General features: G+C 48.5%; 1 long non-coding RNA gene across 1 annotated transcript; it reads left to right on the top strand.

Moving 5' to 3' along the window:
• The first annotated feature begins 20,589 nt into the window (after positions 1-20,589).
• Positions 20,590-25,438, top strand: LOC102496425 (uncharacterized). The gene is made up of 3 exons (XR_001369774.1): positions 20,590-20,646; positions 24,487-24,644; positions 25,008-25,438. It is a non-coding gene; the product is annotated as an uncharacterized LOC102496425 (long non-coding RNA).
• Positions 25,439-25,677: the final 239 nt, after the last annotated feature.

Raw genomic sequence — 25,677 nt, 5'->3', positions numbered from 1 at the left:
ACTAAATATTCAAAAATAAGGACATAATAAAAACATTTTGAATTGACAAACATGGAGCATGTTGTACAATTATGAGCAAGACTCAGATTAAAGATGACTTTGATAAGCCAATGGCACTCATGTCCCACTCGGGGGCCATTTTTTAACCTACTATTATAAATTTAGTGGATTTAGGGAATCTACCCTTCTCACTACCACTTAGCAGCAGGTAAGTCTGAAATAGTGACTATGTATTATCCAAGAAGCTTTGTAAAGTCAAAAAAGCTAACTATGAATATCAAAATTAGGAATCAATGTTGGTCAATGTATGAATCAACTATTATTGATTGAATGTTACCACCTAAGACATCATAAAAGGAAAGAAAAGCATGTCATGGAACGACTACAAGCTGTTGTGGAAAGACTGTCACACAGGTAAACTGACAAGCCCATCGGTCATCCCAGAGACCACGCCTGCAGCCTCTGCTTCAGTGGCAGTCCTCGGGCACCGTCCCCCCCAGCAGGAGATGCCCCCTCCTGGCCCCGCTGACTGGCAACTTGTGGGCAACCAGCCTCGGCACAGGGCCGCTAAGTTAACCAGGGGTGTGAAGTGCTCCTGGCCCTCAAACGCAGTCATCTAATCGAAAGTCCACACAAGAAAGCCAGCAAGAATGGATAAGCCGACGAAGTGGTGGGGGAGGCGCCGAGGCCAGAGGCCAGCAGGGCTAAGTCAGCATCCGGGGCAGGCCTGGGGCTTCGAGGAGGAAGGGCCAGCTGGAATTCAAAGGCCACAGAAAGGAGGAGCCCAAAGAATAAGATAGTGAAGGAAAGACGTGGGAGGAGGACGCGGAGGCAGGAGAAGGCCAAGGAGCGAGCGCATCACAAGCAGGACCTGGGCCGTGGGCAGGTTCCATCCCGTGCTCAGTTTCAGTGGCTGTGGCTCCCATGCCATACATGAAGTTTAGACTCGCTGTCTGCAACCAGAAGAGCCGAGAATGCCAGACCCGAGGCATGAGGGATGTACTAACGGTGCATCCGCGCGTTGGATGCAGCGCTGACACGACCGCGTGAGTGAGGAGGAGGAGATGAGGGATGTACTAACGGTGCATCCGCGCGTCAGACGCAGCACTGACACGACCGCGTGAGTGAGGAGAAGGTATGATGGGACCAGGGACGGTGCCCCAGCACCCTGCTCTCGGGCCTGGAGTGCGTGCTGAGTCCATTCGCTGAGTGGGTAGCCAGCATCGCGACGTACCCTCTCTCTGTCCAGTGCTAGAAAATGTAAAATAACACCACCCCTGCCCGGAGGGGTGTAACTACAAGAAGACAGAAGGGAAGGGAGTCACCTGGTGCTGGCCCTGGTCCTGGTCAGCAGCAGGTGCTCCTCAGGTTCCTGCAGGGTGAGCTCAAGGCGGTCAGAGCAGACCCAGGTCAGAGCTAGGATCTGCCTGTCTCTGAGCCACACCCACGTGGGAGGGTGCAGAGACCTTCCACTGCCACGTGACCGCAGCCGAAGCTCAGGGACGTTACATGACAGAGCCACTGGGACTCTTTCTTTTCCTTTTGAAACAACAACATAATTGAAGATAGCAAGTGAAATCTTTGGATAAGAGCTACAATTTCTGAGACAGTCAAGTAGTGTCCACCTTCTTAGAATTCAGACTCTTTATAAGCAGTGTACTTTGCTGGCTCTGGAGACACATCGTATAGTTGCCAGTTCTGAAAGTTTTGCCTTACTGCATTTTTGCTAGTTTCTGTTGAAATGACTGCATTACATCGAGTGGGTACACCCAGACGAATTGAAGCTGTGCCTTCCATTTCGGTCTTTACTAGAAACCAGTGGGTGAAGAGGATGAGCAGGACTTCGGCCAGGCGACTCGGCCCTGTTACCACAACTAACATGGGGAGCCGCCTGGTGTGGGGGTCACATAGATAGCGGTGCTCTTCACTTGCAGTCCCGGGGAGAGATGGCCGGAGGAGGGTCAGCAAGGTCCCCTCAGAAGCACAGTTCTTACCAGCAGTTAGCGTAATGGCTATGTCGCTGGACTCCCATGTAGTTGACCACAGTCTGAGTCCCAGACCCGGTGGCTTAAACTCACGCCAGGCGCATGTGCGTGTGTGCCCAAGATCCTGAGAGGAGAATGGAGGAGAAGGGATTGCGGCGTGGCCAACCCCCTTGGGGGGTGATTTCTCGCTTTCTGTCTCTCTGTCTCTCTCTATCTTTCTGGCAAGCGCGCACACATCCTATAGAAAAAACTCTCCAAAAAAAAAAAAAAAAAGAAAAGAAAAAAGAAAGAAAAAGAAACACCGCTCCTAAGAGCCTTCATTTCAAAATAGCCTACGATGTGATGGGAATTTTTACCGCCAGGGAGGTCTCCCAAATGTCTCAGACACAACTTGTCCCCACAGTGCAATGGCTGGGATGCTCCATGCGGAGACTGCTCGGGATCTTGTGACCTTAACTGAGCAGCCCCGGCTTCGATCGGTCTCCTCTGCCGGCCAAGCTATTTGCACCCAACTCCCAGAATCTCAGTGTCTTCATCTGTGAACATAAACACCTGCCATCTACCATCTGATTAAAGAAGTCCTCACAGCTTCGGGCTCTTGCACACACACAATTTAGCTCATTCTTGACTTTCTTTCCTCTGCACCCCAAGGGCCATACACCAAAAATAAGACTTACGTAACTTGAAAATTTTCCAGTTTTACAAATTGTTGTATATACAGGGAACAAGCAGTTAGCGTAATGGTTATGTCACTGGACTCCCACGTAGTTGACCACGGTTCGCGTCCCAGACCCGGTGGCTTAAAACTCACGCCAGGCGAGTGTGCATGCGTGCCCAAGATCCCGAGAGAATGGAGGAGAAGGGATTGCGGCTTGACCATCCCCCCTGGGGGGGTTTCTCGCTTTCTGTCTCTATGTCTCTCTCTGTCTGTCTGGCGAGCGCACGCGCCCTACAGTGAAAACCTCTCCAAAACAAACAAACAAACAAATTGTTGTATATACAGATGCAGCTATTGGGTTGTCAGAAAGTCAGGACATCCCGATAGATGCATATGCGCACACATAATCATTCAAAAACCTGTGAATAGAGACCAAATACGTTGAGCAATTACTCAGAATTGCTCTTCCTTTATTGCAGTGACTCCACTGACTCTGGACCCTGACACAACGCTCTCCATTAACGCTGTCAGAGGAGAAGTGAGTGGCGGTGCGGTGGGAGACTGCCTTACAGACGCACATCCCAGAGACGAAGGCTGTCCGACAGCGCTGCTTAGCACTGAGTCTTTCCTCACTGGGCGGTGTGCACGGTCGTGGGAACTTCAGTCACGTAAATTCCAGCATGGGTTTCGTCGTCACCATTCTCACCAAACACTCCTCGCTGCCGTCTGGGATCCGGCGTGTTCATGCCCTTTCTGGGTACACAGCGGTCAGGATACTCACAGGGCTCAGACGCCCGGCAGGGAGGCCAACATGCCCACGGTAGGACCCGACCCTGCTGGCCTGCGGCACAGAGAGACTTCGCACTCGCTCTGCTGAGTACGTTCAAGTTTGTAGGTAGCAAAGCTGCTGTGGAGGCCTGGCATTTTTCTCCAGCCGAGGCCCGAGAGCAGAGCGAAGGAGCGTGGGCAAATATCACTAATCACGGCCTCACCTCAAAGGGCAGGCGGAGGGATGCTTCAGCCATGCTGTCAGACACGGAGCAGGACTGTCACTGAGTCACGACTGCTTCCCCCACTGACGAGAAATTGACAGGTCACCGAGACTCGAGAGTCCGTTTAACAGGAGCACCCCACTCAGCCGAGGGTCCCATCTCTGAGATCAGGTGTTGATAAGCTCCCGGGAATTCTGATTTATTCTGAGTGTCGAGTAGATCCTTAGAAATGCATATTTTTGGAAAGCTCCTCAGGTAATTCAGTGCACACCTCGATGGAGAAATCATTTCTAAATTATGATTCGCCTGTAAAATGTCGAGTCTGCACACAGTACTGGCGTATGGAAAATGTGAATACCCACCTTAACCAGTGTTGTGAGGCCCAGAGTAAGTCCCAGGGCTCCGGCCCCTGCTGTCACTCGGCAGGATGTCACCCTCCCTAGGCATGAGCAGAGTGAGCAGGTCCGGGCTGCGGCGTCTTCTGGAAGCTTGGGGGCCTGCGCCGTAAGCAGAGGCTGCCCCAGGCAGAGGGCACCCAGCTGGCCTCGGTGGTCTGTCCACGGCTATGGCTGCAACCACACTTGGGTGACCGCCTTCTTCAAGTCCGACGTTCAGGGGAAGTAAAGCCGAAGTCCTTGCCAGTGGAGTAAAGGTCGGGTGATCTCACCTGTGTACAGTGCCCTCTGACGCCTGTCATTATCACATGGCACCCAAGGCCTCCTCTCTCCTCTGTGCCCAGCATCCAGGGCTCTGAAGATGTGGGCGCATGCTCTGCTGGGCAGAAGCGAAACCTGAGAAACGGACTCACGGGATGAGTGGATTCCTAACACGCCTCCTCACCTCGAATATCTGCAGTGCGTGAAAGACGTGGACGACACTGAGACCAGAGAATGCTTTCTCAGGCCGGCTGCAGGGCCTGGCAGTTACGGGAGCCGGATCCCACGTGGCCGATCACGCAGATTGAATTCCACGGGGGATTGAGAGACACGTCTGGGACAGGTGTATACCCCACGTCCCAACAAGATGGAGAAATGGAGGAGAAGGACCTCACCTCCGTGGGGGTGAGAAGTCTTTTTTTTTTTTTTAGTTTTTTTATTTTTTATTTTTTATTTTGCTACAGGGTGTGTGCGCTCGCCAGAGAGACAGAAAGCGAGAAATCACCCCCCAGGGAGGGTGGCCACACCACAATCCCTTCTCCTCCATTCTCCTCTCAGGATCTTGGGCATGCAACACAAGTGCCTGGCGTGGGTTTAGGCCACCGGATCCAGGACTAGAACCGCGGTCGACTACATAGGAGTCCACCGACATAGCCATTATGCTAACTGCTGGTCCCCCAGGAGTAATTTCTTCTCCCCTCTCTCTGTGTCTCTCTGTCTCTGGTGAGCACACATGGGAAAAAAACGACCAACAAACAAACAAAACTAAGCATGAATCCGCGGGACGAGGAGGAGCGAGCTCTGTCACGCGGGCGTCCTTGCTCAGGCGGGATGTGCCCGCTAATCCTGACCCCGAAGCACATGCTCATTTGCTCACACTTAACCCTTAACTCTCACTTCCCTTTCATTTTCAAGAGCCTTTGGTTAAAGGCACATTTTCCCTCTTAGTTTAATCATTTTGAGGGTGCTACAAAGTAATTTCCTACATAAAGTGTTCTACGTTTATGGTGCCACGATCACGCCTCTCAAGAATTTGATGAATTACTTTCCACCATTAAACGCTTATTTACTCGTCTTCCTGGGGTTCTGCTTCCACCTTTCGGAGGATCGCTGGAGGCAGAGCAAGGATGGGGTGTTCTGAGCGCCCCCACCATGGGCCAAGCACTGTGTCGGTGCCGTAGGACTGGAGAAATGCACACACTGCTGCCTCTTACAGACCGGCCCCTCTACGTGCCTGGGAGAAAACGGAGTGGAGAGAGACCGGCCAGGGTGGCCCGGGCTGGCTCCAGGGCCTGGTGGCAACCCATTCCCAATAGCAAACTGCTTCTGACCGGTGGAAACTCTTCCCGGCGGTTGGCCAGGAGCGGCTGTGTCCTGTGACTCAGTGTGGAAAGCTCTGGAATGAAAGAAGGTTCGTTTCTTCGGTGGACACACACAGGGTTGCTTTATCTGTCTATAATGTAATTTATATTTTGAATACAGATTCGCATTTGTATCTCTGGTATTAATGCCTCTATTTAATATTTGGGATGAGGTTCAGGTAAAGTGGAAAAAATGTATGCAGACTATTTTATACGTTTTTCTTCAAATTATACTAGTGAGCTTCATAATTCTAATTGGAAGTTTGCTCTTAAACCATTTCTCCCCCCAGAAATACCCGCGAAACACATTTTTCAGGAAAATAAATTTCTAAAATGCTAAAATTACTACACATTAAACCATAAGAAAGCATATTAAGTGAATTTTTGGAGGCTGTCTGGCTTAAAACCAGAAAGCATGAAAATTAAACCTTTAGGCCTAAAATTTAACATAACTTAAAAGTTCTACATTACAGTTAGACTAACGGTGTTTTTCCCAAGTTGGTTTTTAGAAACTCCTTTAAGCTTTGAATTATATAGGGGGAAAATAACCCCAAAAGGAATAAAAACTCTAGGGTGACAATAACTTTTTAAGAAAGATTCACTATGAGGGTGTTTGAAAGTCTATGCCTCCCTTTTAAGCTGCCTCTGTTTAAAGAGAAGCATTGTTTCTTGGCAAGCTTAGCTCTTTAGAAATAGTCTCTCAAGTTGAATTATCCAATAACATGACGGGGTTAGCGTTTTGCTCTTTGAACTAAGCTACTGATCACGTTTTCCGACTCCGACTTTGTTTCCGTTGGAGGTGTGCTGTCAGTAACTCTCTAGAACCTCAGGCAGGAAGGGTTATTTCAGATGCACATGCTTTCATCCCACAGACGAAAAGTGCTGAGGGGGAGCATTCCAAGGTGCCATGCGATGGGCCCACGGTGGCCAGGTCGCTCCGTCACCCACTGTGAGTCCCACTCTGTGACCTGGGGACAGCCTGTTTGCAGAGCATTCTTCCCTACGGGGTAGTGAGTTCTAGCTCCATAGTAACAACGCAAAGCTTCAAGTCAGTGAATTTCTAAAGTTTACTTACTTGTTCTGAGAGAGCGCGAGTGTGCGCAAGAGAGGTCCCAAGGCCTTAATCCGCCATCCTCAGCTGGCCCTGGACCATAAGCTCACGCATGCCCTGTGCTGTCATGCAGGTCTCCAGATCCGAGCATGGCCCCTTCCTGTGTGCTCAGCCTAGCGCCGAGGTCTGGCCCTGGCTCAGTGCATCTCCTCCTCTGATAAATGCATTAAAGGAAACAATACCCCTTTTAGCAGTTTGATTCCTGACAAAATGTGGATCCACCCAATGATTCCACTCACCCAGAAACGAGCTGGTGGATGAACTTCTAATAAGATGATCACATTCTGTTAGTACCTCCACCAGGTTCCCAGCTGCAAAAGTGTGGCTTTGGAGGAAATAGAATTAGAGCTCATTTGCTTCAACCTATCCACGCCCATGTTTCTATAAGAAGCAGAGAAAGGGAAGGGCAGGGTTACCGTCCAAGGGGAGGTGCTGGTCAGAAGCAGCATTTCCCCCACCCTTCTCTGCACTCTGGCAATCGGCAGCACACGGGCTTCTGGAGGATGCTCCTCTGGCCACCATTCCCCAGCCCTCGTCTGACCCTGCAGAATGGTCACTCTGCTTGCCCCGAACTTTGGGATGCCATGCTGGCTCTCTCTTCTGTGTGAATGGGTATGTCCTAGACATGCCATTCCCAACCTCTGACTTTAATTGTGGAGTGACTCCTCGCTGTCCCCACAGTCACCCCGAGCCTGCTCCAGCCAGTCGCATGGCCACACAACTGCAAGGTGGCGCGAGTCTTGCCCTCTCTCGTGGGCTTGCTCTTCACCGAGCGGGGGTGTCAGAGTGGGAAGGATGGGAATTCCCAGGCTACTGCTCATTCGATCCAGATGCTGTGCGAACCACACCCCTCCCTGTGCATCCCAGTCCCTGCACGTGCTCCTGGCCCCGTCTCCTCTGGTCCTCAGTGACTTGGCATCCACTGCCTTTGGTGAGACGTGGGAGCTGCACATGCCCGTGGGATCCACGGCCAGTGCTCGCTTTCATGTGGTCCTCGCAGCACCCACAGTGATCACATTTAGCATCGTTCTTACTGGTCCATCCAGCTTCCTCCTTCAGCAGCAAAGTGAAGCCCTTGCTCGTGCCGGGCCCTACATGGAGTGGTGCTTGCTGACAGAGCTGGGGTCTTAAACTCAGGGACCACCCGAGTTTCAGCTGCACCCAACTTTCCAGCAGGGCTGCTTTCCCATTGCCCGCACTGCAGGAACCAGGCAGCCGGCCCAGCCTCCGCTGACTCCTTTTCGAGACTTCACGTGAGTCTGATTCAAACACTTCTCTTTGTGGGATGCTTCATCCGTGAGGGGCCCAGCCTACTTTTGAGAGTGAACTCTGAGTCCATGCGTGACAGGAAATTTAGAAAATATTAGCAGTGATGGAGATCTAATCACTGCTGATGAAACAACCGAATATTTGATTGCGTTAAAAGAACAAAGGTCTACACACGATGTATTTAAACTATCATACACTGCGCGAGGCCTCTTTGAAATGAGAAGCCTGCTGAAAATGTGATGTTTAAATAAAAGCTGCTACAATAACAAAAGAGACGGTCACCTTTAGGGACAAAATGCTTTTAGCAAAATAATTTTCTCTGTGCTCCCTCACATTTTACATTTACTGACGAGATTTTTTTTTCAATGTCACACATTGTAAATGGAAAGAATTTTTAAGGGCTGGAAAAAGCTTATGATGGGGCACAGACCCTGCGCCCACCGGTGGCTGTGGCACTAGATAATTACTCATACTTCTCAGCATTCTCTCATGTTGTTTGTGCCATAATTAAGGCGCTCTATTAGAACAAAAAAAGGCAGTAAATTCCCCCTGAAGAATGGCTGAGTTTGTGTGCCAGAATATTGGACTATAAGGGCTACTTTTTGTTGGCTTTTTATTATAACATGTGCTGCATTAACTCACTTACCTTTAAAAACTTTTTTTCTATTTGGAGGTTGCCCAAACATTTTTAAGTTGTTTCCTCATTTTTACTGATTATAGGAAAACCTCAATCATGTCCCCAAACTCACATTTGAATGATAATAAAAAAATCATATTTTACTGCTACAGTGTTGGCAGGAGGTTAAAATATCACTTTGAGAAGTGCTTATTCACTTATTTTTATTTTTAAGAATCACAAGTCCAGTCTGGCTAAACTGAGACATGTGGTGGGTTTTAACTCAATTTGTTTTATTTGGAAAAAAAATCCAAAACCTTAATTTGGGTCTTCAAGAATGCAACTTAAGTAGGTCCATAAAAATAAACATGAGGCAAGCTCTACACAATTTTTAGGGTCTACAGCAATATTTTAAAGGCGACCAAGAGCTCAGAATCCTCGGATCCCTGAGAGGGTGGTGGGCGTTGGAGACGGAGCTGGTACAGACCTGCTCCTGCATGTCGAGTTCTAGGGCAGGCTCGGTACCAGGCATGCTTTGTACCATAGAAGAGCTAGAATCTGCTAGGGGCCGACAACGGCCATCTAGGAGGTGCTCTGGGGAGACAAGTAAGCCGAGGGCTGACCACCCGCAGGCCATCCTCCCTACCTGCTGTGTTTAGACCTCGTGATGGAAACTCCATCCCCACTCCATGTGGCCGAGGACAGATTGGTATTCTGGAAACTCTTCAGAATAGATAAGCAGCCACAGGGACCTGAGAATGAGTGGTTTGTGTTTTCTGAGACAAGATACCCATCCCAGAAATCTGTCTGTGCAGGCTCTTTTGGAAGCATGACCTGTAGGGAGATACTACGTTGAAAAATAAAGGCATTCTGCCTTTAAGGTGTAGCTCATAGTCTAGCCCCTGTAGCTTTTCTCCTCTACCAGCCACCCGAGCGGGCACCATCACCCACACCTGGTGGCCAGTCCCCTGTCCCTACTCATCCTTAAATCGTAGCCTCCAGCGGGGCATGTTACATGTTGAGTTCATGTGTGTCTGTGTTCCTGCTGGTTTGTGGGCTTCGGAGAAACGTGGTCCTAATGTGACATTTGCTCAGCTCAGTCCTCCCTGAGTACATGACAGACACTCAGCATGGGTTTTAGGGAAGCACAAATGGAGAAAATGTTAGAAAAAAGATGAGCCCATTGGCAAAACCTGCAAATCTTCGTGTAAATTTACTTTATAAGCACAATGTTACATAAATACCTCAGAACCTTGTGTCATGGTTTAACTATAGTCTAAAGACTGGCTCCTCTCCCTGACATGATCGTCTTCTCCTCTGAGTGGCTCTGTATAACTCTGAAATGTCCCACTCTCGGAGGTGTTCTCAGGACCTGGGCCGATGGATTCGTTTAGATCACACAGTATTCATGATCAGTCTCACTGCCCTGGAGCCACCGTGGGCCTAGTGCTATGGGCACACACAGTCTCTGCAAGAGTGAGTGACAGGCCCACCATGAAAGCCCAGAATCGGGGCCCCGTAAGAGAAGACTTTTGTCCCCATGTCCCTAGCACCTGGAGTAGAACCCAGGGACTAAATGCTGCGCCTGTGCAGAGCGAGGCTCGGGGAAGGCGTTTCCTCAGAATCTCCCTGATGCGACAGGACTGCTTCCGACTCTGCCAGGTGCAAGGCCCAGAGCTCAAGGCCAGACACGAATCCCTGTAAAGGCAGCGTCCTGCCGGCCTCTCGGAACACTCAGTGGTGCTGAATCCTGTAATTAGCTCAAAGACTTGTTTCTTGTAGTTCCCTAAGTTAATTTCACTCCTAAAAATGATTGTTAATGTCACCTAGATGTTACCCCTGAAGCAGCCTTGCCAAAGTGGGATATTTCATGCACTATCTCAAGAAAAAAATTAGATGGTTTATTAACAGTCACCCGGAATCTGATAAAAAAAGTCAAGACACACGTGTCTTACCCAAGAGACTCATTCTCGTAGATGAGCACAATAGACATCAATTCTCGTACCCTTTTATTACTATTAGTTCATTTTATTTTCTCCGTGAGTGAGAAGAACAGAGAGAGACAGAGAGACACCGAGACAATACTCCTAACAGGATGTTGCCACTGCCACCGCTCCCAGCCCCAGCCAGCGCCAGATCAGAGCAAGCGCATGCCCAGTGTATGCAGGGAGGTTTCCAGACCAAGTCTGGGAGATTCCCATGTGGGTCACTCCTGGGGTGGCATGATTTTCTACCTCAGCACACCCTGCCCTACTTTCACAGTTCATCAAAATTCTTTGCTTGGCCAACATGACGTGAGAAATCTCCTTCCCTTTAGGATAATGTTCGAAGCTGGTGTATTGGCTGTCCGAGTGTGTGCTTGTGAACTGGTCATCTCTATGGACTGCCGAGTGTAAGAGCTCAACCTGAAGAAGGGGCGTCTACACTCCACCCAGAGAGCTGTGACGTGGCTCCCACGAGGTGCGTGGTCAGGGCATCCCTCGACAGCATGTTACCAGCATCTGTTACGTATAGACATGAGAGTCCCATGTCTACAGGCCAGTCCACATGAGTTGTATGTGCAGTCGTAGCAAACAGGGGACAAACACCGTGAATTCCCACAGTTCACGTGACTACATGCCACGGATACGCATTCTGAAGTTATTACTAACTCGTGCACTTTTTCTTCTCTGACAGGAAGGAACTGACACTCGTCTTCCTGCCAGCGGCCTCGTGTAGCCACTGAAGGCCTGAGGAGAGAAGGGCTTTTCTGAGGAGCACGCTCACTGCCTACTCTGGGTGATCTGGGAGCACCTCCTTCTCTGAGCCACGTTAAGATAAATTCTCTGTCTGAGAATATTTGGACTTCATGGGCAATGTAAATTCAAACTGAAGCCCACATGTATGGCAGCATGAGATGCTAATTCTTAGAGGACATTTCAGTGTTCTCTGTCCACCAAAGGTCAAAGTTAAGATATACAAGCTTCTCTCCTGTTCTTTTTAGTTTCTGGATTTATTTTGTTGACCATTTCAAAAAGACTTCAACAACTCTGATCACCCCACGAGAGGTGATCAGATCTAAGATTGTCCGTCTTGAAAGTCTGTCTTTCTGAACAGGACATAAAATAAAGGCACCTCTTGTGGAGCAACAAGACTTAGACAGCACATAAAATAAGACATGCATCCGCTCTGTTTATGGCAGGCTAGGTGGAATACGAATGGAGAGTTACTAAGTACCGGCCCACATCTGATTTGTCCCCCGAGGATTCAACCTCCCCAGTTTTCACTGGGGATCACATTCCCATAGTCGAATAGCATGACTCCGCCTGTCATTGCTTTTGCTGATTTGTCCCGTACAGTGAGTTCCCAGAGGTGGAGACAGGATCGATACGCCTGGGGTGGTCCAGCACTCGGTGCATGAGAACATAATGGTCAGCAAAGGAAGCTGGCTGCCTGGCGGGGTGCATGGGTGGTGCGTTACGGATGGATGGATGGAAGGTGAGTGATAGGGAGACGGCTATGTGGAGAGTGGATGGACATATGGAGATAGATAATGGATGCGCGGGGGAATGGATGGTGGGCTCACGGCTGAATGGGGTTGATGCAAGGACAAAGGACTGTACCTGCTCAAGAAACGTAAGAATCGTGGGCTTTCTACAACACACCCTGAAAACTAGGGAGATTTCCACCGTGCAGTAAAGACCCTTTTGTTTGGAAAGCAGGACGGGTTGACTCCACTCTGGGTCAGGATGGGTCATCTGCTTGTTGAAGCTCAGGCTTTCAAAGAGGCACTGACAGAGTTGAAGAGACACTTAGGACAAACGATGGCATTACTCTCTTTCCTGTGCTCCTTCTTCTCTTTTCTCGCTTTCGGCAGAAGCAGTTTTCGAACATAGACTTGGGATTGTGTTCATGCTGGGTTACCTGGCTCCTTATCTCTAGAGAAGTGGTCTCTAGTTGCAGATGCAGGGTGTAAATATAAGATCGTTTAGCTCAAGCTGGCTCTGTGGGACAAGGGCTGTCTGGCTCTGTGACCCACAGACGCCCGCTGGGCCCACCGGGAGATGCTTGGACAAGAAGGCAGAGGGGCATTGACTGGGTGACGGGGAAGGAGAAAGAGCAGCTGGAAGACCACGTTGGGCGTGAACTACTCCATGCCATTTCAATATTTCAACTTAAAATAACACCGAAAGGGTAGCAGTTCGTTATTACTGCATTCAGTCTAGAAGTCTGATTTTAAAAAATCATTCTCACATTGGGGCCTACAAAATGGAAATTAAGGTGAGCTACACGGAGCAGGAGGTGAAGTGAGGAGAGCCTTTCAGCCTATGGAAAGTCCACATAAAACCGAAAATGTTAACATGACTTCTTTCACCTCAGGTGAATTTATAAATGGAACTTTTTTCTTTTTTAGGGTTACAAATTCATTAGTATTTCCTTGGGAATGACTGATTCGATTCAAAGGATTTTTAATAATTCTGGTAACTCTAATCTGAACCATTATTTCTAATTTCTTAATATGAAACCAGAAATATTGGTGACCTAATAAGTTTTACAGCACTGCACACAACCTCCTTTATGGGCTGACGCCATTATGTAATATGTTATAAAGCAAGTCAAATGTCGTAAAACTCATTATTTTTTTTTCTCAGCTAAAGTGCATGATAGCCAAAAATTTAAGTGGAAAGCTATTAAAGTTCCAGAAACCCCAACCTTGCACGTTTTTTCGACTGTTCTATTTTGCTCCTTGGGTACTTTGTGCCACAGTTTCTGACGCTAGAACTGTTGAAAGGTGGCATCCTACCAGCAAACTGAGCTGGGGTCCCATGGAATCTCTGGGCTTTAGAAACTATTATCTCAGGTTGTTCCCCCACTTTCGTTAGACAGTTGTAAACCAGGAAGAGTCATCACAAAGAAAAATGATAGGGAATTGGTAAAAACAGAAAAAATAGAAAACTAAACATTCAAAATAATAACTCACTGCTCAGCCCCAAACCATTCTCTTTAGGAGGCCTCGGCCAGGGCAGGGGAGACAGTGCTGTCTCAGTTGTTGGTTAGCCATCTCACTGACAGAGTTCTGAGTGGCACGGCTCTAACGGTAGGTCCACAGAATTTGAAATATGAATTAAAATGTTGTCTTTGACCAAATGGGTATCTATGTCACAACTCCTGGGAGAGCATAAAGCCCCAAGTCAGATGAGTAGCAGCCACACTGGCCAGGGAAGAGCAGCACCCCTCTGGCCACTGCACCGAGGTCAACGCGGGGCACATTTCTTGTCCCACGAAAGTGCTGCAGTGCTTCACAGACTAGTGAACACGTCAGTCCCCTCTCTCTTTTCCTTCTGTTTCTGTTATCGTGTTGTTCAGTTTGGTTTTACCACTCACATAGTCCACATGGATTGGAAGTATTTTTAAAAACTACTCCTTCAGTGCAATTTTTGCAAGGTAGAAAAACCCTTAGAATTGAAAATGTTTCTGCTGACAGGATTGCAACCAGTAACGCAGTGCTGTTGGGTGCTTACACTGGATTTCTGAAAACGTGTGGATGTCACGGGCACAAGGCAACGAGACGCTCTGTGGGGATGCAGCCATTAATTCTTTGACTCCTGTGTCCATCTCAGATCGTAAAATGTTTATATACATTGTTGTAGGAACTGCTAACTACCTGCCAGTATCAGTTTTTTCCTGTTTTTATTAGTAATTTTACTCTTTTGAATCTTAGCTGGTCACGTGACATCCCACAAAAAAGATCACATTCCCTCGCATTTTGCACAAATAGACGGGACCATGAAACTGAATCCCAACAAAGGACTGCAAGGAGTTGGTCGTTGCAACTTTAATGGTTGGAATTCAGTAGCCATTTGGACCATGAGGTGTTTTCAAGGTAGGACTTGGGTCAGAACATCACCAGTTTCCAACTAACAACCTTCCAACTTCTTGAATAGGAAAGGAAAACAATCCTGTCTTCTTTTAGCCACCCTAGTCTGTTTCCCCCTAGTCCTTGGTATTGCACCTCAATGTAATCCTAACCTGTGCTGTGCTTGGCGAGTAATAGTATCACCTTTTTCCATTGATTTATTCAGTAACATTTAATTAGAGAAAGACGTGAAAATCTGTACCAAGAAGCCTGGCACAAGCTAAGATCTTCAGACATGCCAGTTAGATGGCTTATCAAATCCTGCCAAAAGCATGTCAATTCAATAAAAAGAATCAAAATCATTGTCTGACTGACTCTAAATATATTGAAATATCATCGACCTGAAAGGCCTTATTAGACACAATCTAAACACGAAGTCCCATTAGTGTGAGCTTGAGGGCGCCAGAAGTGCTAACCTGGAGTCAGGAAGGCGTAGGCCACCGAGGAGAAGGTGGAAGTGGACACCTTGCGACTGTGGAGTAGCCTTCCGCAGGGACGAGCTATGGAGCTGAGCTCCCCTGCCCCTGGCCAAGTTCACGCCTTGTCCCGCGGTGAGGTTCCGTGAGGAGAGCAATGTTCTCAGTGGTTCCCCAGTGGTACTCACAGATCTACCTGGTTTAAGGAAAATCACTAATTCCAATGAGCTAAGGAGGAAAACAACCTTTTGGAGGTTGTTGAATCACACTAAAAAATTGTAGGCAAAAGATAGGTAGTCCCAAGTGGAGGAAAACGAAGTCCCGCTTCATCACGGGTGACATGAACATCTTCTGGTAAACATGTAAAAACTGGGGATCTTCCCACTCAGGAGAGATGAGTGATTTATCTCCTGTCCACTCGACAGGTATTTGTGAGCATAGATTACATGCCTCGCCCTACGAGGTGGTGTTGATGCAGCAATAAACAAAGCAGGGACACTTCTCTTGCAGTGGGAGAAACACAATAAAATACTACAAAACAAGGGATGGCACCCGAGATGCCGATATTGTTGTTAAGCGACAAAAGGGAGATTTTCATTTACTGGCTGCCAGAATTTGCACTTTATTTCCTTCCATGGATCTTGTAAAATGGTCTTGGTTTATTCAGTGTCAGGAGGGACACGAGCCCTAGTGGCTTCCCACTGCCCAAGTCCCTGACTCTAGATGCACAGAGAGGAGTGGCCTGCCTAAGTTTCAGAAATGACCGAGAAGCCTCTGGAGCTCTTGGTGCAGACTGCGCTGCTGTGCCGCCGGGGCCAGGTGTCTTCAGAAAAAGAGGGAGGTTTAGAATACTTTCGTTATGCATGCATTGGTGCTGAGAACTCCCAGGGGCCTCAGTGCTCTTTCGGTCACCCTCGTGCACTCCTTGGGGAAGTCTTTGGTGCAGTGTGCCCAATCTCCCAACTTTGGGCTTCAAAAGTAAGATCACACTCGGAAACCCTACGGCTGCTGGGGAACCGCCCAAGCTTCCCAGGGAAGAATTTCCTGAAACCTTCATCTCTGGAGGAGAGGAAGGCTGGCGCTGAGCATGTTGCCATGAGTCACCTAGACACGACTGCCAGGGTTTGTGGGGTCTGGCCTGTGGGGTCGATAGGGTCACTTAGGGACCCTATGTATGAATGAGTCACACACGTCCTAAGCATCAGCTCAGTGGGTCTTCCCCCAGCTCATTAAACATGTGACTATACTCTATAGCCCTCTTCTTTGACCATGGTCCCACACCCACTGCCCTTCAGTCCTGACACTGACCACCCAGATCAGGTGTCGTCAGAAATAGATATTGCAGGGACCAGCAGTTAGCATAATGGCTATGTTGCTGAACTCCCATGTAGTTGGCCATGGTTCGAGTCCCGGACCGGTGGCTTAAGCTCACGCCAGGTGCATGTGCATGCGTGCCCAAGATCCCGAGAGGAGAATGGGGGAGAAGAGATTTCGGCGTGGCCATCTCCCCTGGGGGGTGATTTTTCTCTTTCTGTCTCTTTGTATTTCTGGCAAATGCACAAGTCCTATAGCAAAAACCTCTCCAAAAAATAAAAAAGATATTGCAGTGTCCTGAAGGTCTTTGCCTTCGGTTGATGAGGTTTGCTGCACGCTATTCCACAGAGAGGACGTGCGGTCATTATTATGCCACACACGTGCCATGGAGTGAGGGTGCCATGGTCTGTTCACGTGTCCTACTGGTGACGGCTTCTTGGAGCACTTCCAGTCTAGAGCTGACACAAATAATGCCGCGCCTCAATATAAACACCCACGCACGTATTTTCTCAGTGAGACACACACGTACACATTTCTTCTGGGCATATGGCTGAGGAGGAGATTGCTGGATCATAGCGCATGCATATATTCAGCATCAGCAGATGCTATCACACCATTTTCCAAAGTGCTTGTGACAAGGTTAGTTTTTCAGATTTTTCACACAGTGTGCATGTGCTCACCAGAGAGACTGAGAGAGGGAGAGAGAAGTCACCCCCCAGGGGGAAGGTCACTCCCCAACCCCCTCACCTCCATGTTCCTCTTTATGATCTTGGGCACACATGCACATGCAGTCAATGCGATCTCCAAGCCACCAGTCCTGGGACTTGAACCGTGTCAGCCATGTGAGAATCCAGTGCTTTAACCACCACACCACCTGGGGGCCCCACTTGTGCGAGTTTTTATTCCCACTATTGATGTCTGAGAATATGAGAGTGTTCTGGCCTCTTCATACAACTGCACACATTTGCTGACTTGTTTATTTTTAATTTCGAACATTGCACTTGTTATGTAGCAGTAGGTCATTAAGATTGTAATCTGCATTTCCTGATGACAAATGAGTTGTGTCTTTTTCTAAGTGTAATGGCCGCTTGGAAGGTTTCCTGTGACCCTGACTCTTTGAGTCTCCACTGTCTCTTTCTTTTTTCTTTTTTCTTTTTGGAGAGGTTTTTGCTATAGAGCATGTGCAACCACCAGAAAGACAGAGAGAGACAGAAAGTGAGAAATCACCTCCCGGAGGGATAGCCATGCCACAATCCCTTTTCTTCCATTCTCCTCTTGGAATCTTGGGCACACACGCACACATTCCTAACATGAGTTTAAGCTACCGAGTCCAGGACTCGAACCATGGTCGACTACATGGGAGTTCAGTAACATAGCCATTCCCATCATTTTGAATGAAGCATTCTACCATTTGCTGTTGAAGTCAAGGAGTTCTGGGTCAGTCTTTATCAAACATGCATCTCAAATACTTCTCCCAATCCGTGGCTTGCCTTTTCCCTTTTTTAATGGCAACATTTGAAAAATGGATTTTTTTTTTCTATTTTTGCTTCAGTGCTTTACCTACACAATGAAGAGATTGACATGTTTTTGTTTAACTTTCTAACTATGAGAGAAATAATACTATAACCCATATGAAGTATTTCAAGTGGTTTTTAAAAAAAGTCTCCAAAATAAATAAAGATTTCTCTATTCTGAGCCTGTGCGTGGTTCTTCCTTTCTTTGGCCGTCGGCTCCCAGGGGTCCCCGCCTTTCACTGCCGTCATCCTCCCTCTGACGCGCCCCGGCCTTGCTCATGCTCTCCTCTCATCCTCAGAGTTTGCATGAAGAAGGCTCTGACGGCCGCTTTCCCTCCCTGGGACAATGCAGAACGCTTCCATCGTGAGAAGAGCGGCAACCCTCATTGTGTGCAGCCCCTACAGGCAGCAGAGCGATCTCGAGTCTCCTTCTAGCACGTCTTGCTGTTCACATTTTAAGTTATTTACTTACCTACATAAATCATAGTAGAGGTATCATTTGTCTCTTGAGTATGTTTTATCATACACTCTTAAAAATGGATGTACGGCAAGAGCAATTTAATGTTTGTTTGGATTTTTCACAGACTCTCAGCAGGTTAAGAATCTGGAAGGATTTTTTTTAGAACTTCTCTGAGGTTAAAAAAAGAAAGCAACTTTTATAGCTCTGCAAAATAGGATTCCCTGCCTACCAGGAAACCTTCTTAGAACCTCCTGCAGTTTCTATGAGACGCTTTCTTCAGCTGCCCTTTACACTTGGAATACGTTCATTCTTTGCAGGCACAATTTATTTGTGGAAAATACATTTTAACTTTATGTTGTGTTTTTTACATTGTGTTTGACACCATTTTACGAGATGTTCTCATATAGACCTTTAATTTCATGAATTCTTATACAAATTAGTGGGCACTCTGCAGGCTGATCGTTTCTCTCTCCTGCCCCCACTGGCGGGGTTTCCACGGCCTGTTTCTGGAGGCTCTTTGCAGCCTGGAGACAGAGCCCTGCCATGGTCGCTGTGGCCAAAGTCGGGCCCTGGCCCGCTTCCTGCAGTTTATCACCAACTGCAGTCCTTGGCTGGAGTATCCCACCGCTGCTGCTAGACTGCAGTGCTGGGAGTCACAGAGCTGACATGGGTTCAGGTCCCAGGTCACCCTGGAAACACTCTGGGTGTGATCCCGAGGAGCCAGCGGGCTGGGGACAGAGAATCTCAGCTGAGAGATGCTGGCAGGGTGTTTTCTTCTCTCCCTGTCTTGGGCACTAACACGCTCTCTGTCAAACCACAATCACAATTCATGCAATGTAAACAGAGCATCACCACAGGTCTCCCCTGAGAAACAGTTTGGGGGGATTGGGGGACAGTGTTGAGGTTTCCTCCCATACAATTCCCCAGGTGTGTTTTTCTAAGGGGATCTATCTCAATTTTATTTAAAAATCTAATAATAAAGAAAAAGTTGTATGTGTACGCGTGTGTATGTGCTGTTATCTTTGTGTACTGTGTGAATGTGTGTATGTGTCTGCGCGTGTGTGTATATATATATTTATTTTTATTTATTTATTATTTTTTTGGAACAGCCCTTTCAGATTCCTCTGTTTCCAGCCTGGGAGAGGCAGGGCGGAGCCTCACAGACACACAGCAAAGATCCGCTCTTGGGTAAGATCAGCCCGACCCTCCACTGTGCTGCCTCCCAGGGGCTCTCAACAGCCCCTTCCTCTGAACTGCTGAAAAGACGCAGTCCCGGGCTGTCTCGCAGGCACTGAGTGGGGTCTGCTGCCCGGCTCTGTGGGACCACGGCTTCCCGAGGTCCTGCACGCCCGGACCCAAGAGGCGCACAGCGCAGCCGGGACAGGGAGCCGAGCTTGCCTGGGCCTGTCTGCGGATCCCGGCTTCCGACCTTCTGCAGTCAAGCTCTCTAGCTCGCCGCGCCCTGAAGTGCCCCCTCGCGGCCTGTAGGGGGTGCGAGAGGTCCACTGAATCCGGCCGCCGCCTCCGCGGTCGGGCTAGGGTGAACCGGTCTTTATCACTGGGCAGAGCTGGCTGGTCTAAGATCCAGCCCGGCGAGAAGGGGATCGAGTCGCCATGCCTCCTGACGGTGAAAGCCGCAGACTGGAGGCTGTGAGCGAGACTCGGGAAAGGAGCGGACCCCGCGGATGCCCTCCGCCCCTCCCGGGACAGCTCTCGGCAACAAGACCTCCTGCGCGTGAATGTGAATGCACGCGGGAGGCTCTCCTGCAAGGACACCTCGAAGAGACACAGCAGGGAAACTGTCTTCGTGGATAAGTGCCCTGGAGTTAGGTCTGAGCGGGGCTGCTTTTCCCAGTCGCTAACCCACACGCTTAGACCAGGTCATCCGTCCACCAGAGGAATCTCCTAGAGGGTCCACCGCCAGCTCCAGCCTTGCAGGCCACCCGGAGTGCCGTTCTGAGGCCACTTGCCTGCTTCCCAGAGCCAAGTGTCAGAGAAGCAGCTGCCCAGGCGGGTGGAAGGCGGTGCACGGGGAGCCCCCAGGCCTGGGCGGAGATCGTGCACCGCTGGCGGCCCAGGCCGGTGGGCCGAGCTCAGTGCGCCCTCGGCAGGAATCCTCGTGGTCCCCAGACACACGCCAGGCCGTGGGAAGCCTCAGCTTGGAGGGTGGCCACTCGACTCACTTGATCGCGGCTGGGATGGGTGCCCACGGCCTCAAGTGCTTGAGGAGATGAAGGCAGGCTTATCCCCTCAGTCCTCAGTACCAGGCAGGGGGTTATGGTCGGCAAGATTGCGCCGAAGTGTGGCGTTGTTTGTGACGTGGAATTAAGAACATTCGCAAAGACACTTAACTAATGCTTCCATCGGATTCTCAAAGAAACCAGGTCCTCAAGAAAAAGTAACTGTTTTAGAACCGTCTTCCCACCCCATGCCCAGAATAACCCTGAGGGGGCAGGAAATGGGTGGCAGTCACTGAGATTAGCCTTCAGCAGAAGGAGGTGACAGTGACATTTGTGGAGTGCCAGCAGGCTGCTGGGGACTCGGGTCTTGGGGGGGAGGGGGGGCGGCTGTGTAAAACGCAGGCATTTCTGTCCTGGCGGATTTTCCCAGAGAGTGCTGACAGCAAAACCAGTACAATGTACAATTAACCTCGTAAGCTGGTGGAGAAGCAGAGAAAGTAAGAACATCCTACCCGTCTCTTCCACAGGCCTGGGAGCAGAGACATGAAGGGGATGAGTGGGTGGGAAATTCGTTAGTTCCAGTTCCCTGGCCTCTGCTCTCTGCGCAGGGCAAGCGTGCCCGCTGCCCTGGCCCCTGCTCAGGGGGCTTCCTGGGTACAGACGGTATTTTAGGGTTCACGGCTGTCACTTTATGGGCTCTAATGGGCAGAAATGGGATTCTCTGCCCAGTGGCCCTGCTCTGTCATAGGAAGGTGACCCCTTCACTGTGTCCAATCAACGAACTGACACGTGGAAAGTAATGCCTTCACCTGGGAAATTTTCTTTATACTTTTCATAATCTACAGAATCATTGATTCTGAGGGGACTCTCTGCATCATACTGACATTCTTTTCCCAACCTAATGGTTTCTCTTATTATCTGAGAGGCTCTGGACTGAGTGCTGTTACTTTAACCCCTCCGCCGCTTCTGAGTCCCAGCAGCCCCAGCTGTCTGCCAGCAGCATACCCAGCAGGCCAGGCCCTGGGCTGCCCCCGCCCAGGGGAGAGGGCAGGGCAGAGGCACTGGCCAGGGGAGAAAGCCACTGCAACGCGGTCGGGAAAGGGCGCAGGGCTTGCCATTCCACTGCTCTGACGTCTTAAGCCGGCATTTAAATGGATGTCTGTCCCTTTGGGAGCCCCCAAGCCAGGCGGCTTACATGGCATGTTTAGAGACGGCTGCAGCAGGTCCAGCAGGCATGGGGTTTACCTACTTTCCATAGATAGGTCCTTGAACTCACCTTTATTTCGATAACATTTTTATCCTTAGGTAACATGAAGATCCAAATGGCCCATTAATATTTAAGATGGTGCATGCTGGCCCTGTAAGGTATTAGGATTGAGCTTTTGTTTTCTAATTTATTTTTTAGAGAGCAATTTTGCTGTAGAACACAGGCATTGACTGGAGAGACAGAGAGAGACAAAGAGATAGTGAGAAATCACTCCCCAGGAGGGATGGCCACACAGAAAATCCCTTCTCCTCCACTCTTCTCTCGGGTTCTTGGGCATGCACGCACACATGCACGACATGAGTTTTTAAGTCACCGGGTCCGGGACTCAAACCACAGTTAACTACATGGGAGTCCAGCAACATAAGCATTGGGCTATCTGTTGGATCCTGTTTTCTAATTCTTCTTCAAGTTTAAATTGTCATTTTAAACCCCTGTGAGATACTTTTTCAGTCTTTAACGAAAAATTCTTATTAAACCAACAATAGGTTATTAAGGAAAAATCATTAGTAGTAGTATAATTTCTTTTAATTTCTAATTATACTAAATAATTTTTATTTTCTAATGTGTCTGCCAGCATCACTCATGACGTGCATAGTCAGCTATCACACAGCTGCAACGTGTTACCCTAACTGCGTAATTGGCTAGGCAGTTGCTCGAAACTGAACTCTACAACCATTCTTCAAATGCAGGGTCACTATGCTCCCTGAAAATAAGCTGATTAAAGTTTGCAAATATTTTGCCACTGCTTTGAAACGTTTTATAGTTTGCTAAAATTATTTGCAAATAGTTTGCAGTATGAAAGAGGAGAAAGAAGAGGAATAAAGCAGAAAAAAGAGAATTAGACAAAGGAGAACAGAGGTGATGGTGAAAGGAACAGAGGCGTCTTCAGGGACAGAACCAAGTGCCTGATGACCCGGGGAGCACTGTACGCCTTCTCCTTCAGACCGCTTAACCGAAATATCGCAGGACATAGAATACAGGGCCATTATGCTCTAACAAGGAAAAAAGTAGGCTTTTTGCCACTTTAAGTAGGAAAAATAAAATGAAAGAACCTAGACATGCTTGATGGGAATGCAAAGCTGAGCCAGTAGACTCTACAGAGACCCGCACAGGGCAGAGGTGAGGCTGGGAGAGCACCCTGGCATCATGTGTGCACCTCAAACATGAGCAGAGAGGTGACTGAGGCCACTGGCCAGGGGTGGGGTGACAAGCACCTGCATACATCCGCTTCGGAATCCGCCCATGTGCAAAATCAACACAGATGGGTCGGGAGATGGGCTGAACGTCTACACCTCCCGTTCCGTTTGTCTTCATGACTAGATGGGCTGTCCTCACGGCGCAGCTCCGTGGGCCCAAGGTTAGCCCTTGGGGCAGTCTGAACGGAGTGCCGCCTGCCAAGTCATCTTAAACAATGACAATTCAGCCTCTCAGTTCTGGGAGCCAGAAGTCCAACTTCCAGGCGGTGTCAGTCCAAGCACTCTGCAGCCTCCCAGGAGACTGGGTTCCAGGGTTCCCTCCGTGGCTGCTGGTTGCCAGCGGTCCTTAGCACTCCTGGGCTTACCGACATCACTTCAGGCTCCACCACACCCTCAGTGGCTTCTCCCTAAACCTGTGTCTGCACTCACTCCTCGTCTTAGAAGGACACCAGGCATGTGGGATTTGGTCCAGACTGCTGACGCTATCTCAGGCTGATGTCACCTGCACAGATCCTATTCCCAAATCAATCTCCAGTCATGGGCCCCTGGGGCTAGGGGGGTCGACGTACACTTGGGGACACAAGTCCACCCATAACCAGCAGTCCTTGACTTTAGAAATGGCAGCAGTGGCTACACCAGGCCTTGCTGAGCCTTCTCAGGGCAGTGTCTGCCCTCCCCACTGCCCTGTCCACTCCTGACCTGCTGGCATCCACTCTGCTCCGGAGTGCACTGGGTCAGCCCCCATAGTGACCCCAGAGTCAGAAGCAGCTCTCAAAGGAGAAGAAAGAACAGTGCGTCTGAGGATGCAGATGCCAATTCTGATTCGCTATCACTTCCGGTTTAAAGAAAACTCAACTAAATCTGAAGACATTTAAGATTTATGTTATCCAGTTAAATTCTGTATTCTTAACACAATGCTTTATTATCCTAATAAGAATGTTTTGGGGCCACCAGATGGCATGGTGGTTGAGGAGGCTGGATTCCACATGGCTGAGTCCTGTACTGAGCGCCTTGAAAAACACGCTGGCCACGTGTGTGTGTGTGCCCAAAACTGAGAAGAGAATGGAGAAGGGATTGCAGTTTGGCCATTCACCTTGAAAGGTGACTTCTCACTTTCCTTCTCTCTGACTCTCTCTCTCTCTCTGTGGTGAGCACATGCATCCTGTAGTGAAAATCTAAAAGTAGTAATAATCGTTTCTACCACAAAGAAATCCTAAGTAGTAGCTAATCTTAAAAGATGTGGACTTCTTGAAATGAGTGCTGATGAAATAATCAAAGGTAAAATAAAGGTGCATTTTCAAGGATAGCAGAGGGTCATTACCTACGATAAAACGTTTTGAATACATCCATATCCGGTACCGAAGTGGCGGCTACATACCCTCAGTCCACTCGCGGAGGGGATTCTGTTCAGGAGCTGAAAGGCAGAGGGAGAGGCCTCACAGTACAAAGACATAAGGCCTTAGGAAAATCCGGGTGCAGACTTTCAGACATGTATACCCAAGAATCAACATATCCTCCAAATTAATTGAGTCATTTTCTTGATAATGTAGTTACAGTTAATTTTTATTTCTTGTATTTTTTTTTAAATCCTCCAGCTACTCCATAACGAAAACACATCACACTATGCCAGAGTTAAGCTTAGTCAGGAAGACTGGACGAGGGGTGAGAGACCTGCTCAGGATGGAGCTAAGGAAAGAAACCAACCAGCATCATTGAGGGACTGGATCACGAGGGCATCTGGAGAGAGGCCAAGGTACCATCTTGGGGAGAGCAGAGGTGCCTGTCAGATTGGCTGGCTTCGCCTTTCTCTCATTTTCCAATGATTGGTGGAAGTAATCTTCCTGCTGGAAGATTAGAAGGGAAAACTTTGGCAAAGCAGAAATAAATATTTTAACCATAACACTGAATTACAGAGAAGACTAAAGCACAAAGAAAATCCTAAGTGCCATGACTGTAATAAAAAAGAATAATTAACAATCAGAGAGGAAGCTTCCATCTTTGTCTCTGATGATGCAAAAAGGAACTGAAAGAATTGCTTACCCAACTGTTAAATCAACCTAAATTGTTTTTAATTATAGATCTCATCTTATGACAACTTCTAACTTTTGATTTCTAGTGCACCATAAGGAGAAGATGAAGATGCTTTCCCTCCATCTGTTTTCATGCTATCAAACAACACGCTTAATGGAAATTGCCTTAAAGCTTCCCACCGAATATTCTTCTTCTTGGGCTGTACTCTGAAATTATCTGTGAATTTCCAAGGAACATTTGAGTTAAATTCGAATAAAAATTTAACAGCCTCATGATGGCAGTCGGGGAGGGAAGTGATCTACAACATATATTTGCCAACAATCCTAATTGTGAGACACTTCCAGGTCTGCATCCTTAGACTCACAGGAGCCTCTGCAAGCCCTCTGATGGTAACTGGTGTGCAAGCAGCAGCACATCGTCTGTGCATTCAGCACACTTTCACTGAGGCTCTCCTTGGTGCCAGACACTGCTCTAGATGCTGAATATCCATCACGAGCCACCAAAGATCCCTGAGACCCAGAGATTAAACTCTGCTCAGTCAGAGAAGATGGGGATAAATTTACTAATTTAATGGTTTTTTTTTATTAGCTGCCATTAATATTGCATTGTGTCAAATATGCCTAAACAGATGAAATACAAAGGGAAACAAAGGGTAAGAGGACCTGGTTCTCAGTCTTGAGGCAAGCGCAAGGTTTGGATATGTAACAAGGAAAAGACAATTCAGGAGAGTGAGGTGTTAGCATCTTCTGTTCTAA

This window comes from Tupaia chinensis, unplaced genomic scaffold, assembly GCF_000334495.1.
Source record: "Tupaia chinensis unplaced genomic scaffold, TupChi_1.0 Scaffold146386_1, whole genome shotgun sequence".
Classification (NCBI taxonomy): domain Eukaryota; kingdom Metazoa; phylum Chordata; class Mammalia; order Scandentia; family Tupaiidae; genus Tupaia; species Tupaia belangeri.
This window is presented reverse-complemented; position numbering and strand designations above follow the sequence as displayed.